We start from the raw sequence: 19,706 nt of genomic DNA on the forward strand, positions 1-19,706 counted from the left end.
ACTTTATATTTTACTTATTAGTAAATACATTTTATAAAGTAATTCATCCAAGATTTAAAACTGCACTATAGTTTTCTTATCATATGTTTATGAGTGAAAGGAAATCATTCATTCCGGTCACGTGAAATTATTTTTTGAATATTTTGCAATCAGATATTGACACTTTTAAAATGGAGTCTATCATTGTGCTATGAATACAAATTTCCAAATTTTATAACAAAGTGATGATTTACGGTAGATGTTGTGTGCCGTTTATTACATTAATGAAAATATTTTGAAGTTGGAATGTTTATATTTCTCTAAAAGTAGTTTCATACATCTATCGAAAATTTCTTACGATGGTAAGTATTGATTGCCAGTTTCCCTAATATCAGCCAATATAGATTATTCAAATTTAAAAGACAATTTTGTTCATTTCAGCGTTCTCCTTGAAAATGACACCATACCAGAAAGGCTCAGAAGCACAATAATTATTTTATTTTTCCTGGTGAGAAAAATTGATTTTAGTGTAAATTATTATTTGTGAACCTATTTAAAATCAAACATTAGGTGCAATATTTCCACAAAAAAATACATAAAATTCAACTGAAAAACATTCAATAAGATAAAGAATAAAACAAATTGTCATAAACACTGATTTTAATGAAACTACTTCAATTGCATATTAGACACACAACCTCATTACAAGTGGAGTGTGTCAATAACCCATCATATTTTTGTTATTTAATTTAATATTAATTGGGAAGTGGTGTAACAAAATGCAAAACAGAAAACTGAACAGGATTTGAAAATCAGATCTTTTGTGAGGGTTGCTTTAAAACTGAGCAGGAAATATCGCTTCTATTATCCACACAGTGCAATTGATTTTATGTGTGGTAGCCCATTGGGTCGATCTTGAGGAATCCATTAACATGCAAAGTCTTAAAGGACAGCAAAATGTTTCAAAATAATGATGGAGTATTACATAAAATACAATACAAAAACAATGAGGAAGAATTATTAAAGCTGAACTCAAAGTAAATGGGAAAACAACAAAAATACTGGCCTTTCAAGTTCTTTGAAACATTCATGGCCACTTTCTATACGAGTACCTAAAAAAACTTACTCACGACAGTAGCCTTACCAAAAACATGATCCCTTTTTACTTTGTGGCGAGTGGCTGGGGGTGGTACCCAGCCGGGACGACCAGGAGGACTGGATGAGGGCTTACGCCTCCTCCAGACCATGAGGGGGTGACTGCCCTGGTGGCTTTGGGGACCACAGGAACAGAGCTTAGAAGCTCAACCCTATAGGGGCCCGTGGTCACCACCAGGGGGCACCCCAATGCCTGAGGAGCCCTGGCCTTCAGCACTTCCGCCACACCCGGAAGTACTGGGGGGAGAAGACCAGGGACACCCGGAGTGGGTGCGCAGCCGGTACTTCCGCCATATTTGAGAGTGCCGGAATGCACCAGACGAGGTGGAGGAGAGCGAAGATTCTAGTATGAGTGTGGAATATGGACAATGGAACATTTTAAGATTAGAAGATATCCAAGTGAAATATTAATTTACATGTGCGAGTATATATGTACACAGGACTGATTTTGGGTATTTATTAGGCTGATGACCTAATTCAGCATTAAAACACTGCGCTTGCGTGCCCAAATTGCCATTGTCGACGCACTCCAATTCTGCCACGGCCAGTCACTATGAGCTCCAGTATTACATGATTTACAAATTAAACACTGGATGTAGGCATATAAACATAATACCGTTGTCTTTCTAATATGTGTATTGTAACGAATCGTAGAAGGCAATTATAACTAATGAGTATGTAGTGTTTTACTCTCACTCATAGACATTCCTTGCAGTAAGAAAACAATTGTGGAAGTTTGAATTTTAGATGAACTGTCACGTTAATGGCCTTTTCTTGACATACTGTAATTATCAGTCTATTGGATTTTATATTCAATATAATGCATTTGTTTTTCATGATATTGGAAAAGGCGAACGATTGTGACAACAAAAGCAGTAAAAATATTTGTAAAGTTGAATCCTTTATATGTGTGGTATATTGTATCTTATCAGTTCGCTATAGAAAAATGTTGAAACAAGGTATGAGACTACAGAGAAATCCTAGTATTATGTTACGCAGGGAATTAAGAAAACAAAACAAAACAAAAATCCTACCACATTTGTTAACTTTTACTGTGCTCTGAAAGAAGTTTAATGTATGTCTTTTTGTTTTGTGTACTTTGTTATTCCAACGTTCAGTTTTTTTTCCAGTGTTTAATTTGCTGAATATTTTAAGTACTTGCAGGGAATGTGTAGGTTATATTCTGGCTGTCACACATTTCTGTTTGCACTCCATTTTGTACCATCTATGCTGTCAAGATGTGCTTTGCTTCCTGTGTTTTGATATTTTTCTATTCTAGGTTTCCGACACTTTTTCTGGAGACTAGTATTGTTGCAGCCACAGGCCTTGGGTAGTAAAGCATAGCCTGTGCCAAAATAAATATTATTGCAGATATGTAAACTTATTAAAAACAACATTCTGTGAAGTAAATACTGTATTCTGTGCCTGTGGTTGTGAGTGGGCATGTATGTATGTATATAAAATATCCTGTATATTAGGTATGATGTGCATAAAATCCATATATGTACAACTGTATCAGGCCTCCTTCTCTTCCTCGTCCTCTTTGTGCTTCGTCTTTTTTGCTGTTATTCCTTTGTAGCTGGTCAGCTGCTTTGATGAATCTCCTCTGTCTTTCTCAGTTTTCTATTTCCTCTTCTCTCATCTGATTCTCCCTCATATCCTTCTGCACACAGACCCCAGCCTTTTTCCCTGTGACAGGCTTTTCCCAGACTCTCTCAGTAATTTCGTCATCTTTTCACCTTACCGTATTTTCATACTGTTTTGAATCTAGTTCTCTAATTTTCTCATTGATTTTAACGACTCCTGCCCTACTCCTAACCTTCTCATTCTTCACTAAGATGCCCAAATCCAACTTAAGCATCCTCATTTTGGATCTTTAAAAGCATTTTCTTCCTCGCTTTACCTTATTGCTCAGATTTTGATGAATCTCGATGTTTTAGAACTCCCGGAATCTGAAAATACCATTTTTGGAATTATGTCTGTGTGTAAGTTCATGTAGACATGATAACTTGAGTAACGCTTTCACTTAGATCAATCAAATTTTGCATACAAGTATTCAGTACAAAACGCAGATTTCTATCAAGTTTTAGGCTAGTTCCGTGAACCGGAAGTGGTACTTTACCTTTTATTCAAGCAGCTGCTGAGTCCGATTTATTCCACTTTACTTTTAAAATAATTGTTCAATATATTATTAATTTGATTTGATTTGTTGTTGATGATGGTTCTTTAATGTTAATGATGTAAAAATGTAATCATTGCCTTGCGGTTTACTCTTCAAATATCCATCCCCATATCTGAGTATACAAGAAAGTCTAGTGGAGACCACTCCCAAACTTTTTTAATCCTGTGGCAATTACATGGATTTTATGCATTACACTGTATATACATTACAGAATCCACTTAATCATATGTAAAGACTGTCAGTCAGTCAGTCATTATCCAACCCGCTATATCCTAACACAGGGTCACGGGGGTCTGCTGGAGCCAATCGCAGCCAACACAGGGTGCAAGGCAGGAACAAATCCCAGGCAGGGCACACACACACACCAAGCTATTTAGGATCGCCAATGCACCTAACCTGCATGTCTTTGGACTGTGGGAGGAAACCTGAGCACCCGGAGGAAACCCACGCAGACACGGGGAGAACATGCAGACTCCACGCAGGAAGGACCCGGGAAGCGAACTCAGACTGGATCATTTAAATGAAAATGTGTTTTTAATTCACATTTTTAATTTATTTTTTAATTACAATTGCTGTATAATATAGCTTCTAACAAAGAGAGATTCTTTTTTTAGTTCTTGCATTTTGCTGCAATCCAATCACTGGAAATTTAATAAGACTGCATGATTTCTTTTCTGAAACATAATTCTCTTTTTACATAAAGAAAGTAATATGTTAATTAATAATTATATTGCATTCAAAAATTAACTAAATTTATTAAACAAATATTTTAAAATGCTTTGTAATTACAATAGTATCAAAAGCTGCTATTAAATTTAAAAGTATAATCATTGCACATTTCACTGTCATAGTGAATGTTAGAATGATACCATAAATACACTGGAGACACGCACATATGAAAAGGTTGTAAATAGTAAACTTTATTTCCACCAGTCTGTATTTTGAGTTGCACATTTTGCTGCTGTTTAAAAAAAATGAGTGTGGTGATGGTGATCTATTTAAAGAGTCGCTTCCAAACCTCACTGTGTCCTCCTATTTATGATCAGTCTCAAAGGAAACAATCAGAAGCCCTTTGTTTAGCAATCTGCAGAAAATGATCATTATCTGCATATTTTTTTGGTTCGGAGAGCGTAGGGCATGTAAGTAATGTACCAGATTTTACTGAAGTTGAATTAAGATTTATTTTATGTTTAACTAGTGTTACTGTCAGAATTAAAGTGACATTTAAATGTAATTAAAGAAATGTATTCAGTGAGATAAGTCAAAACCGACATAGGTGGAACAAAACTGTTTGGTTGTTGTAAAAAATTAGCGTATACGCATAAATACACTATGCTGAATGTCATCATATGCCAACACAAAACTAAAAGTATTATGAACTCCCAAAGAGAATCCATAACCTTTAAACCAAGCAAAAAGTTCTTGACCAGGCTGAGAACCATGTACCAAAGTCCTAATGCTAGACGAACATTTAGTGTGGTTAGTCTTTAACCTTAAAGTTGAAAAACAGACAACACTCTCTCCAAAATGTGTTTGTTTTCCTCAATTTTCACCATCCAGGAAGTATTCTTACTTTTAAACTGCTGACCTGATGACATCATAGACAACATCGTCCAAAAAAACCTATAAACTGGCAGTGCCCGGTAATGCATAAATGGGTGGTATGAAGAATACTGAAAATAATTCTGAAATTCCCATACATCTAAGCTCCTAATAAAGTTTAAAAATGTTTAAAGGAAGAAAATTAAATCGGGAAAACAGCGACAACTGCTGAAGTTGAGGCTTCAGAGAACGTGTTGCTGTTGTGAATTGGACGCTTTATAGCACCCGACCCGGCACAGACTGACACAGAGCCACGTGTAAAATCCAACAAAAGTCTTTATTTTCTTCACCTGTGGGGTACGTCTTCCCCGTGAACCCCACAGGCAATACACAGTCCCAAAAGCACTTTACTCAACACTCCCGTTTGGCACCACCACTCCTCCTTGGCAACTTCGTCCTCTTCCTCCTGATTCTGGCTCCTGAGTGGTGGTTGCTGGCCCTTTTTATAGCCCACCCAGAAGTGCTCCAGGTGCTTGATCACCTGTTTCTGATTGCACTTCCGGGCGGGGTTGTATGGTTGCCCTGGCCGGCTCAGTGACCCATGTAGCACCCCCCGGCGGCCACCCCAGATCCCAACAAATCTGTGGAGAACTCCATCTCCCATTGAGCCCTGCGGGAAACTGAGACAACATCATCAGCCAGGAAGGCTGCCACCAAGCGTCCCGGGGGAGGTACTGAGGAGCCCATGGTTGCTCCCCCAGAACATACAGTTAGGTCCATAAATATTTGGACAGAGACAACTTTTTTCTAATTTTGGTTCTGTACATTACCTCAATGAATTTTAAATGAAACAACCCAGTTGCACCTGAAGTGCAGACTTTCAGCTTTAATGCAGTGGGGTGAACAAAACGATTGCATAAAAATGTGAGGCAACTAAAGCATTTTTTTAACACAATCCCTTCATTTCAGGGGCTCAAAAGTAATTGGACAAATTAAATTACTGGAAATAAAATGTTCATTTCTAATACTTGGTTGAAAACCCTTTGCTGGCAATGACAGCCTGATGTCTTGAACTCATGGACATCACCAGATGCTGGGTTTCCTCCTTTTTAATGCTCTGCCAGGCCTTTACTGCAGCGGCTTTCAGTTGCTGCTTGTTTGTGGGCCTTTCTGTCTGAAGTTTAGTCTTCAACAAGTGAAATGCATGCTCAATTGGGTTACGATCAGGTGACTGACTTGGCCATTCAAGAGTTTTCCACTTCTTTGCTTTAATAAACTCCTGGGTTGCTTTGGCTGTATGTTTTGGGTCATTGTCCATCTGTATCATGAAACGCCACCCAATCCATTTGACTGCATTTAGCGGGATTTGAGCAGACAATATGTCTCTGAACACCTCAGAATTCATTTGGCTGCTTCTGTCCTGTGTCACATCATCAATAAACACTAGTGTCCCAGTGCCACTGGCAGCCATGCACGCCCAAGCCATCACCCAGCCTCCACCATGTTTTACAGATGATGTGGTATGCTTTGGATAATGAGCTGTTCCACACCTTCTCCATACTTTTTTCTTGCCATCATTCTGGTAGAGGTTGATCTTGGTTTCATCTGTCCAAAAAATGTTTTTCCAGAACTGTGCTGGCTTTTTTAGAATGTTCTTTAGCAAAGTCCAATCTAACCTTTCTGTTCTTGAGGCTTATGAGTGGCTTGCACATTGCAGTGCACCCTCTGTATTTACTTTCATGCAGTCTTCTCTTTATGGTAGACTTGGATATCGATGCGTGTACCCCCTGGAGAGTGTTGTTCACTTGGTTGACTGTTGTGAAGGGGTTTCTCTTCACCATGGAAATGATTTTGCGATCATCCACCACTGTTGTCTTCCATGGACGTCCAGGTCTTTTTGCGTTGCTGAGTTCACCAGTGCTTGCTTTCTTTCTCAGGATGTACCAAACTGTAGATTTTGCCACTCGTAATATTGGAGCAATTTCTCAGATGGGTTTTTTCTGTTTTCGCAGCTTAAGGATGGCTTCTTTCACCTGCATGGAGAGCTCCTTTGACCGCATGTTGTCTGTTCACAGTAAAATCTTCCACATGCAAGCACCACACCTCAAATCAACTCCAGCCTTTTATCTGCTTAATTGATAATGACGTAATGACGGACTTGCCCACACCTGCCCATGAAATAGCCTTTGAGTCAATTGTCCAATTACTTTTGAGCCCCTGAAATGAAGGGATTGTGTTAAAAAAATGCTTTAGTTGCCTCACATTTTTATGCAATCGTTTTGTTCACCCCACTGAATTAAAGCTGAAAGTCTGCACTTCAACTGCATCTGAGTTGTTTCATTTAAAATTCATTGTGGTAATGTACAGAACCAAAATTAGAAAAAAGTTGTCTCTGTCCAAATATTTATGGACCTAACTGTATGTAGAAGAACATGGAACATGGACCCCGGCCGCCTGCCACACTGTATTTGATCCTCAACCTCTTTTGTCATCATTTGTTATCTGTAAATGATGAAGTAAGGCCTGACAGTTCTTCCTCAGTTTTGTTGCACTTTACCAAATATTTCAAAATCTTCTAACACACAAAGCAAAACAGAAATTTTCAAATTGTGCATACAGTACTGTAGTTTTTTGTGCAGCTTGAAAACAAATTAAAATATGTTAAGGCATATACAGTAATTAGGTTCACCGTGATTCTTTAGCCTTCACTCTTAGCACAAAATCTATTGTATTTCAAGTTGGAGGTTTTGCACACCTTTTTCTAAGTGGCAGCTATTTCACAGTAGACCAGTAGATCAGAAGTTTTATTATTGGGTAGGTAAAAATAAAGATACTCTAACACAGTCAAGATCTATGCCGGCAAGCAAATGTGTTGCTGCTAATGACATTCCTTGGTAGTTAGAGGATCAGATGAACAAAATGTTTGCTATTTTTAAACAACTGGAGAAGACAAAAAGTTGCAATGTTTAGCACGTTTGCAGCAATTTCTCTCTTATGACTGAGATTCGCTTAATCAGGCACTTTTGATTATTTGCAATCTTACTTTCTTTTTAAATTAAAATATTAGGTGAATGTAAGGTAGAATGACAGATTAATGAAGCTATAATCCTAAATGAATTAAAAGTGACTGATCATGATTTATTAGATTAATTAGGGATGAAGTTCTTAATCCAAATGATTTGAAAGGAAACTTCATCTCTGGAAGCAAAAAAAAAAAAACACATTCCTTCATGGGAAAAAAAGAAACCTTTCTGTTTTTTTTTATGTCACGGGTGTCATGGCTATTAGGCTCTTCTGATGGGAGTCCAGACCTTTTCAAGTTTTGTGCCCAGCCTTTCAACATTTTAGCCCAGTATATTACCTTTTATCAATTTCAACCTAAACTGATTCTTGAAAGATTTTTTTTTCTTTAATTTGAATTTAATTTCAGTAGTGAAGCAGGCTTCTCCATTACTTATTTTACATTCTACTCACTAGCTGTTTTTGATTTTTTTGTTAGGTCTGTGCTGTTCTTCTAATCTTTATATTAATTTTAAATTTCCGTCATTGAGAATTTGTACAGATGAAAAAGATCTATGAAAGGTGTTCGAAATGTGAGAGTCAGAGAATCTGAAGGCCCACATACTTTTTACTGCTATCAAAAGTTGCATCGAGGTCAATTTCAATCACACAAACGCTATGCATGTTTGGAAAAGATTGACTGTGATGTGAACGCCACGCATCCTCATCTGGAGTTAACAGTTCTCAATAATTTCTTCTTGGCTTATATTTAAATTAGCTCCTCTATTTTAGAACATTGAACAAATAACAATAACTACACCTCAGAAGGAAAGTGACATCCAATAATTGTTTATGCTAATTGCAGTCTTTAATGCAGTTTCTTACGATTGGCTCATTTGATCATACTTGTATATCACATCATGTGTGCCTGAGATATTTTGTGTATTTATCCAGGAAAGTTTTTTTTTTGTTCACACACATCTAGGGCCAGAAAAATTTGTCTGACTCATACAAAACTTAGGCTTTGTTCACACATGCGCTCTATCTGGAGAATTTTCACGTAAATTCCTGGGATAGTCTGCATGTGTAGAGGACTGGGAGATAGCCTGACCAGTGCACAGTTGCTTTAAGTTTAAAGGCTAAATAAATGGTACAATTACAGTTATTATATGTTTAAAGCATATACTTAAGTAATCATTGTATTGAATAGAATATTCTATTTAGAAAAACAGACCTTAATCAAAAAACACAGTACCTCAAAGTGTGGAGAGTTGAATCTATTTGTTATTTTGTTACATAGCTAACTAAGCAAATTAATGTATTCTCAGATTATTTTTTTGGGGGGAGAAAAAAAATATATCTGAATATTTAAGCTAAGGCCTTTCCTGTCTTCACTGCTGCTTAGGTACAGCTTCTTTTCTGAATATACTGTATATATGGTATGTTGCATTGCCTTACTGTAGTTCATCACGTGGAATTTTGTTTGATTTCTCTTTGTTATTTTTAATGTTATTTATTTTATAGCTCTGTTTGTTTGGTGAGAACCTGTATCACAAAGGCAATTTATTTTTTGTGTGGTACCGTTTTCAATTGTTTTCCCAGTTCCTTAACCACAATGTTTATAATGACAGTGCCCCATTGTGACCATGTGATCAATGGCCCTGCTGTATGTGAGTCTTCTTTTCTTACTTGGGGATAGGAAGAAATGTCAAAACCAAATGTGTCCGTATAATACCCAGGATATTCAACCCTAGTGACACCTAATGGCAGCCTGCTTGCTGTCTGTGGCCTATTATTATTATCAAACCTTTTTACTTTAACCCAGTTTTACCTCCAATAGAGGGCTTCACAAAAGTGTCATTTTTGAGCCCTTAAGGGACCCGAGTTAAACGAGGAATGGACAGTCTTAACTCTTGGATGTCTAATAATAATTAGACAGACATTAACTTTTAATCTTTTACTTGGAAATTATATTTATTTGCTTTGAAACCATTAGCAGCAGATACTGTATATACTCACGTGTAAGTCTGGTCTTGAAACCCAAAAAATCGATCATAAAATCAGACCCCAACTTGTACACCGTTCAAAAATGCAACACTTAAATTTTTTTTTTTTTTTTACATTTTCTTGCCTCCTCCAATCTCGCATCAGTTTCTCAGATGCATCGAATTTTGTTGCAGCAGCGAAGTTAACAATTTCTTTCGCTACTTCAATGGCGTGTTTAATTTAAAACCAGCTTCATATTTTCTTCTGATCGAACGCTCCTTTGTAGATAAGGGACGCTCTTACGATAAAGGTTTGAGGGTGTGAGATCCAAAAAACACAAATCAGAGTTTAGGAGCACGCGCTGATACAGCACATTGCCGCACAAACATAGAAAAAAAATTCAGTGTGCTCCGTGGTTACTCTCTCAGGTGGGCGTTACAACAACAACAACAACATTTATTTATATAGCTCATTTTCATACAAAAAGTAGCTCAAAGTGCTTTACATAATGAAGAGAAGAAAAATAAAAGACAAAATAAGAAATTAAAATAAGACAACATTACTTAACATAGAAAGGAGTAAGGTCCGATGGCCAGGGTGGACAGAAAAAACAAAAAAAAACTCCAGAAGGCTGGAGAAAAAAATAAAATCTGTAGGGGTTCCAGGCCACGAGACCGCCCAGTCCCCTCTGGGCATTCTACCTAACATAAATGAAATAGTCCTCTTTGTAGTTCGGGTTTTTCACGGAGTCACTTGATGCTGATGGTCATACAGACTTCTGGCTTTTAATCCATCCATCATTGTTGGAACATCATGGTGCTTTGGGTAGATGGTGGTGGCGCACGTTAGCATATCATAATCTCTTGGACCAATAGCGTGAGTTTTGCACATTCGACTTATACGACCAACATTATTAAATAATAGAAATTATAATGTAAAATCAAGTCCTGACTTATCCGCGGGAGAACTTATCCAAGAGTATATACGGTAAATAGAGATGCACAGAGCCCTACAACCTGGGTGCTTCAAATCTTTATGCGGTCCAAGCAGAAGTAATAAAAGGCTGATGATCATTCCACTCCAGCTGAAAGAGGGGGAAGGAGGGGTCTTCTCTAGCATTAACTCCCCACTTTCTTACCCAAACAGGAGCAAACACACATTGATAGCAGACCATGATGACATTATGTTTTGCTGTTTCTCACAGCAGATTGAATGTTTCAGACATTATCAAAAAACTCAAGGTTTCCAGCTAAAGCCCATGTCACATTAACTAACTTTTCCACGTGTTTTTGGTCATGGCATTTACATAATTTTAACCAGTAGGAGTCTCTCCCATGAAACTGATCGTTTCATAAAGCATACCAACCACAAGCGTTACCTGGTACGTAACCACCCACACAATTCAGGTCGTCGAGACTCAGACTACAAATGCAATGAATATATATATAAATAAATAAAATAATAAATACATATTAAATAAAAGCTGCTGCCCTACTTCGTGTTCCAACTTTCCCAGTATGCACTGCATATCTATTCAGCTTCACAAGTCCCCAAACTAGAAGAAAAAAAGTGTTTATCTAAATAGTTTAACATATATCCTGTACAGTTTACATTTTGACTTTTTACTATTGCAAAGGAAGCCAAAAATTTAATTTAGGACACTTCGCTTAGTTACTGAATTTAATTCTTCTTTGTGCCTCGTTTGGTGTTTTTTATCTTTGATCTCTTCTGGTTTTTGACTAGTGCCTGTCCCCAATTACATTTTTACCTGTACTGTCTGAATATTTCATCTCCAGACCTTTTCAATCTTGAAAACATACTTGAAGCATTTTTCTTTGCTAGCATTCCCTTAACACAGTGGAAGAAATCTGTTCCCTTCTCTTTTGTTACGGATTTTGCATGAGATATAATGTGGCCAGCTGTTTATCCCAAGATGGAAGAGTTTTCATTCTATTACAGTCTACTTTCTTAATTCAGAAGAGCTGCTATACTGTAAAGTGTGTTTGTATGTGTGTATGTGTGTATGTGTATTGGGTCTTGTCTTGCCTCAATATTATTTAGCAAATGTCAGATGAACAGCAGATGTTAAATTATAAACGGTTCAATGACCCATTTGTATCAAATGGTTTTATTCGGTAATCTCATGTTTATGATGAGTATAATGCAATGCTGAATCTGTTAATTGACTTTTGCTCTTTATTTAACAGCTTTCATTACCTGTTTTTAACCTCACAACCCTATTGTTTTTACCAGGGAGATTTTGAAATGGCAAAATAAAATTCTGAAAGCCAGTTCTTTTGTGCAAACTGAGTTAATCTGTCAAGCTAATGCTGTTTTCCTGAATCTTTCCTCCCTTTTTGTCTGTCTCTCATTCTCCTCCCCTTTGCAATGTAGCAAGCAGAGCAGTTGTTCAATCAGATGTACAATCCAGTAAGTCTTTTCTAAAAATATGCTTTGTAACATATGAAAGCATGAGGACACCACCAGTCAGCCTGCTTCAGTACTCATCAGCATAGCATCTACAGTGTTTTTGAGTTTTGTTTCCTCCTTTGGTTTAACGCATATAATATTAAGTCCTTATCACTACAAATAGGGTATTGTAGACTTCAAGGCCTTTCTTTGATTTCTTTTTCAGGTTAATATTTTTAACTTCTGTGCAGACTAAAATGTATAGTACATTAAAGTGATAATGTAATGGCAAATTTGTAGTAATCCTGCTCCATAACCTTTAAGTCTGCAAGGCCTATTGATCCACATGTGCATGCCACATTATTTTTAGTGCAGTTAAATTCATTGGTTTAATTCTATTTATTTGTATATACACAGTGTATGAGTATAGTCTACTAATAAAGGTATAAGAGCCAAAAAACAGACTTGTCTCTATGCTGTTAAGTTACAACCAAAAAATGCAATTGTTTCTGATCTGCAAACAAATTTAGTATAATACAAAAGACAACCTGAGTAAACATAATATGAAGTTTTTAAATGGTCACTTGATTTATTGAAGGAAAAAACTTCACCGATACTAGTGTCACCCATTTGAAAAATGAATTGCCCCCAAACGTAATACTTGATTGTGCCACTTTTAGCACCAACAACAGCAATCAATTGCTTCTGATAACTGCAAATTAGTCTTTGGCATTTCTGTGGGGAAATTTTGGCCTACATCTTTTCTGCAGAATTGTTTTAATCCAGCCATATTGGAAGGTTTTCTACAATTAAATGCCCATTTAAGGTTGTGCTAAAACATCTCAATGAACATCAATTCAGGACTTTGACTAGGCCAATCTTTGGCCATTCAGAGGTTGACTTGCTGTTGTGTTTCAGATTGTTGTCCTGCTACCTAAGCCAATTGTGCTGGAGCTTCAGATCATGGACTGATGACCGGAAACTCTCCGATAGTACTTTATGATAGAGAGCTGAATTCATGCTTCCCTCAGTTATGGCAAGTTCCCAAGTAGGTGAAGCAGCAAAGCCTTCCCACACCTCACATTGCCAGCACTGTGTTTGACTGTGTCTATGATGTTCTTATTGTGGAAAGCTGTGTTCGTTTTACACCAGATGTAACAGGACCCATGCCTTCCAAAAAGTTCCACTTCTGACTTGTCAGTCTATAGAACATAATCCCAAAGATTTTGGGCTAATCAAGATGTTTTCTGACAAATGTTATACTAGCCTTTATGCCCCCCCTTGTTTAGTGATTGTTTCCATCTTACAAAAACTCTTATGAATACCAATTTTGCCCAGTGTCTTTGAACGTTGACATTAACTGAGCTGAGAGAGGCTTTGCAATTCTTTAAGTTTTTGTCTACGTACGTCTGTGACTTCCTGGAGGAGTTTTTTATGTAACTTTTAAAGCAAGTTTCTATGCCAACCAACGTTGGGGAAGGTTTGCAATTCTTCCAAATTTTCTCCATTTGGAGCTGAAGGCTCTCACGGTGGTTCGGTGGAGACCCAGAGATTTAGAGATTGATTCCAGACTGGTTTATTTCTGGAACTTTCTTTCTCAGGTCATCTCGAATGTCTTTTGATAGCGGCATGGTGTGGTGCTTGTTGAGACCTATTAGCCAATTTCTCATTGCTGTAAAGGTTCTATTTAAGTGATACTTAAATGAAATACAACTGGCAGCACTCAAGTAGGTGTGTGTAGTGTAATTTAACCTGATGTCATTTACATTTGGTCTATTGGTTAAGTGACAAAGGGGGTGATTTTTTTTCACATGGGTGATAGGTGTTTGTGAACTTTCTTTCTTTAGTATATCAAATTATCATTTAAACACTGTGTATAGTGCTTACTCAGGTTGTCGTTTGTATTATGCTAAACTTGTTTGGAAATCAGAAACAATTAAGTGTTAGGAATGAGGAAAAAAATGTAAATCAGGAAGGGGGAAAATTCTTTTTCATAGCACTGTATATATAATATGCCTGTGTAAAACTCAGTTTTGGAAAGTCGGATTTTTAACCAATGATTTGTTTTATTGTTTTGAAGGCAAGGAAGTTTTTTGGTAGGCATTAGTATTTGTACTCGGCTAACAGCATGCCACATAGATTAGCGTGGTTATCCTCACGTTTAAATGCAACTGGAAGGGATCAATTATATAAACCACAAAAAGCTTCTCTGATATGAAACATTGTCCAAGCTAATGGACAGTGTCGAGGAGGTCTCTTTACAGTCATTTCTTTTTTCTTTTTACTTGTGCCATGTTTTCTCAGGAAATGACAGAAACCACAAGTTCAATTTTCTCCAAAGGATTTTCACCTAACTTTAGAACAAAAGTCACAGCGTTTTGTCTGCTCCTCTGTTTCATGCCTTAGCCAGAGAAATGCCTAAAGCTATGATGTTTCAAACATTCGAGCTGTTGGCTGTGGAAGTGTTACTCTCAACATTTAATTCGCTTGTTATGTTGGTTTGGAGAACATGGAGACTAGTAGTTTTTAAATAAGTTGATGAAGTTTAAAGAGAGTCGAGTATTTTGTGTTTCGCCATGATAGTAAGCGAGGATGTGCACCTGACTCACTGAAGCAGTCCCGACCTGCAACTGAACCTACTATAATAATTTGGTGAGGAAGAAGGTAAGGCCAATGAACTTGAAGTAATATAGCGATTGAGAAATCAGATATAAAAAAAAAAAAGGGAGGTCACATTTGCCCTTGTTTTAGTAACTTTCTAAATCCCTGCAAAAAATCATAGGAAAAAACTGTAAATTAGGCGTAATATTTCTTAAAAATAAACAAAGTATGCAAATGCAATACAAAACTTTGTCCAAAAGTGGTCATCTTCCTTGATTGTGAATCTGAAATTTGAATAAGGACCGATTACACATTTTCTGTGCATGTGAACACATACAGAAAGTAGCAAATTGCCACAACAATCTTAAGATTTAAAGTCTACGTTAACTACCTTTTAAAGGATAGTTAATTTTGGTTTTATATATGTATATGTAATATATAATTTTGGCTTTATATTTATATTTGATTTTATATTTTACATTCTAGAGTTGTTTAAATAGAATCTGAGCTGAAAGCTTATAAACAAAACTCTCAGCTACTGGGCCTCACTTATAAATGTATTTATGCATTATTGTATGAATTTTTACATAGTTTCGTTTGTGTATTTTTTTCAAACTATGCTCTTGATCAAACATTTCCTATGTGATAAAGGTAGAGTTTGTTTTGCATTTCTTAACACAATTTTACAAAACACAGTTCTTGATAAACAAAATTTCAAATAATTTGTTAATGCAAAGCCAATCTTTATGTTATATAAAAAGTCCACATGTTGCAAAGAAATGAACCCACGATACTAGTATTGAAGTGGTCACTCAGTAATAGAGGAGAGGTTTGGGAGCTTGCGCTGATCCAGGATGTTGCCGCACCCACCACATGACGAACCACCTCAGGATCCCAAATTAGGACCCGAGCGCAGCCGTGCAATGGGGTACACCTCAGCACCACGCTGGTTCGATTGGAACGGAATAGAGTGAGGTTATTTTACAGCGGTTGGAGTGCCAGTCCTGCCACCAACCCCAAAGTTTTCCCTGCAAATTGGATGGCTTGCTTACATAGGGTCAATCAACAAACACAGAGATTTGCCCTGAATCAGGCAGTATGCCAATCTATTGCCCAGGTGATAATCCCCAGAAAGTTCGTTTTTAAAAAATAAATAAATTAAATAGATTTAGGTAATAGATAGTTGAAACAAAGAGCCTACCCATAACTAAATCAAGGCAATATTAAGTATACACTACACCAGTGTAAAATTAAAGTTCAAAATAAAAGTTAATAAATAAGTTGCCCTGTTTTTTTGCCCATGTTGAAGTATAGGCATGTCTACCCCACTTTACAAATGGAATGAAAATAAATAAAGCACACAAATAAGACCCACTTCTTGATCCTAAACTTGCAATGACACATGCAAGTCATGGATTGTCTAATGGACACCACATTTGAACATAAGGATGCTAATAAGTGTACCAGAGTACCTTAGGACCAAAGTTAGTGAGTGACTTCTTAGTTGGGTCCTGTAATCTGTTTCTGTTTGTTCTGGACACTCGTGTAAAGAGAGGTGCTGAATTGTCAGTTGCTCACCAGGCTGTGTTGATCTTGCTCCGGTGGATTAAGGTGTCTGCTGGACAAATCTCTAGAACCAAAACATATAGTGAGGGTATGTTCAGAAAGACTAGCGGATGTCTTTATTGGCATGAATTCAGTTGTCAACTCTTGTTGCCACTTCCACTGCATCTCTGAATGGACCCCATTAACCCTTAACTACTCACACTGGTTTATTTTGTATTTGCTGGTTTGTTATTTTTGTCCAACTTCCTTTTACTTGAACCTACTGGCAGCATCCGCCATCTATCCTCAGCTTGATTCACTACAAGTACCGTGTTGCAGTGGTTTCCCTCCAGTGTGCCCCTTGTGGGTTTTATGGGTGGATGCATAGTCGCAAGCTCCGTATGGTGCATTTGGTACACTGCGCGGGTACTTACGTATGTATGACTATGATGAGATGTTCTTCTTGTCTGCAAAGAACATTCAACAACTGAAATGAAATGTAATCCATGTGCAAATCCTGCAGTGGATGAAATTGTGACTGGTGATGGTTGAGCACTGGAGAAGTGGATCAGGTTTATTTTCAGATAGTCCTAGACTATGTCATACTATTCAGTAATATGGTATTAAATTACATTTAAAACATGTACAATTTAAAATTATTGAAATATTTTATATTTCAACCTTATAGCGTGCATATAAATAGCCATTTTAACACTGGAGCATAAAGTACACCACACAAGTACTTATGAGATGAGAAATGGTGTGATTAGCTAAGGGTTAAAGCCCACTTTAGCAGACAAATCTGGAAAGAGTTATGGCCTAAGTTGACAGTGCCTGTCATTAAGGGAACCCTAAAACCCTTTTAATAGACATTACTGGTAGGAGGAGCTGTCATTTGAAGAATTTGGCCTTTCATAGTATATTAAGAGGAAGATATCCAGACTAAACTGAGAAGTACTAGTAGGGCAAAAATGCTACAGATATAGCAGTGGACTAAGTTAAAGCCTGTGTATAGGTGGAATTTGGTAAGGCCAAGGACAGTGACTTTTGGAGGATCTCAGAGAGTTCTAGCAAACCATTTGATGGACTAGACTGTGTTTCTAGTAGGGAGTTTGAAAGCATTGGCTTCACTTGGGGATATTGTCTAGAAGTGGAAGGAGCACTTTGAGGAACTTCTCAACCCTGTGGATACATCTTCTTTGGAGGACTGTGACAGAAGCATTGTTGGTGGTAGGACTACCTGTGTAAACAGATTTACTGTGGTGATCCATAGTGGCAAGGCTAAGGGGTGAATAAAATCTGTTCAGCAATAATCAAAACACTGAATATTGTTTGGGTGTTTTTGCTAAATCACTTGTTCAGTGATGAATTGAATGTGGAAACAGTGATTTGGGAGTGAGAGTTTTTAAAACGGAAAGACAAGTGGATATTCACCAAGGGATTTATACATCTCGGCCTTCCTGGAAAGACCTATGCTGGGATATATGAGTGGAGATTTGATCCAATAATTGAACATGTCCCTTTTGTTCTTGCACAAATACTTGAGGGGCCATATGAATTTGCTAGTCTGGCTTTAATATGCTTTGTTGACTTGGGTTTTTTTGGAGTGTGCTTTAAAAAATATTAGGGAGTTTCAGGGCCAATACAGAATGGCATCCAGTCTCTGTATTTGTGTTGTGATAGCTGTGAATGCATAGTTAGTGTTAAGGTGAGTTTGATGTGCCTTTTTTCTGTCCTGTTATTACTTTTCATGGACAGGTTATCAAAGTGTAGCCAACATGTAGAGAGTATCCAGCTTTGGAAAGTAAGAGCTGCATATCTTTAGCTTCCAGAAGATAATGTCTTCTTGCCCTCATCAGACTGTGATCTCTTTTACACATAGGGATCTTTTGTAGTTGAGCGTAATTCTGTTTGAATGCAAGTTGCCACCACCAACTCTGAAATCATGGTCCTGTCCTAAAAAAGAGGCCGGCTTGGGCCATTCAGTTCATGAGTGAACTGCTGCTCCAAGTGAAGGAGCTTACATTTTGGGATCTTGCTCAGGAGACAGGGAACAGTGGACTGTGCAGTGGCAGCAGTTCTGCAGATGTTGTAGTGAACCATCATTCTAAAGAATTAGTTAAGCCTTTGGACAACTCTTCCATCGTACCAGTTAGTCTAAATACCCTTCCTCCCCTATTGTCATGAGAACTGGGAGGTGGCTAAAAGAATGAGATTGTGAGCACAAGGTTCAAAGTCATCAATACTGGAGAACTTCAGGCAAGAAACACTGCTTATCTGGATCAAAAGGAGAAAGCCAATTTAACTTTGCCATGTTATTAAGATGACGTTTTCCCATTTCCCCTCAGGAAGTGTACTAGGCATGAGGATGCAGACCTGGGACCTACTTAAGGGATTACACGCATCTGCTGAGAATTGAATGGTCTGCTCTTAGGTAGCTCAGTGTGCCTCCACAGCATTCCTCATCAAAATAAGTGGAAAGTGAGCAAACTGATTTTGCCTGAAAAAAGCCACAAACTAAGATCAAACTATTTCATAACGCAAATGACACATTTGTGAAGCAGGTCGTATTTTTCAGTTTTCATGTTTTTGTAGGTTCCTCTAGGAATACAGGTTTATAATAATTAACAATATTAATAAAACAGATTTTCCTTGGCTTAGTGTACATGGAGAAGAAGTGGTGTCCAGTGCCACATATTTCTGAGTTATGGAATGGCTTATCAGATCCACCTTGGCCACCTATAGATCATTCTCCATGGCCTCATTGAGCACCCCAAACAGATACAATTTCAAATTGCCCTCTGCCACAGGTATGAGTGTCGAGGCCTTCTGTAGCTTTTTGTCAAATTGGAATTACCCTCTGTTATCATTGCTCAGAAGGATTGTGTCTCTAATTTAATGGCTTCCCACAATGTTGATGTCCACCAGACATTTCCAGGGTTGCCATTACATCAGACAAAGCCCAGCTTTTGTCATACACTCCTGGCAACAACGAGAGACAAATAAAGACAGTTTAGAAAAACAGTTCCATTAAAAAATGCTTCATCATGGAAAACAACAAAAACAATGCAGAATGTAACAAGCCTTTGCCTAGTGTGTGTTAGAAGCACTAGTTACGACATGGTTGTTTTGGATAAAATGCCACTTGGAAGGCTGTTAGCAAATTTAAGTGCTTGTCTCCATTTTTAATGGGCAGCAGAACAGTGTACCATCTTTTTCCTTGCGTGAAAACTTGTACTTGATTAGCTGTGGGAGTTCTTGAATCCTGTTGTAGACTTGGAGAAGGCTTCTGTTCATGTGTGTCAGG

At 37.5% G+C, this 19,706-nt stretch overlaps 1 protein-coding gene across 1 annotated transcript in view; it reads left to right on the forward strand.

The window, feature by feature from the left end:
- Window positions 1-19,706, forward strand: part of LOC114668668 (ERC protein 2) — a 724,143-nt gene that overhangs the window by 278,233 nt on the left and 426,204 nt on the right.

The sequence above is a fragment of the Erpetoichthys calabaricus genome, chromosome 18 (assembly GCF_900747795.2).
Source record: "Erpetoichthys calabaricus chromosome 18, fErpCal1.3, whole genome shotgun sequence".
Taxonomy (NCBI): domain Eukaryota; kingdom Metazoa; phylum Chordata; class Cladistia; order Polypteriformes; family Polypteridae; genus Erpetoichthys; species Erpetoichthys calabaricus.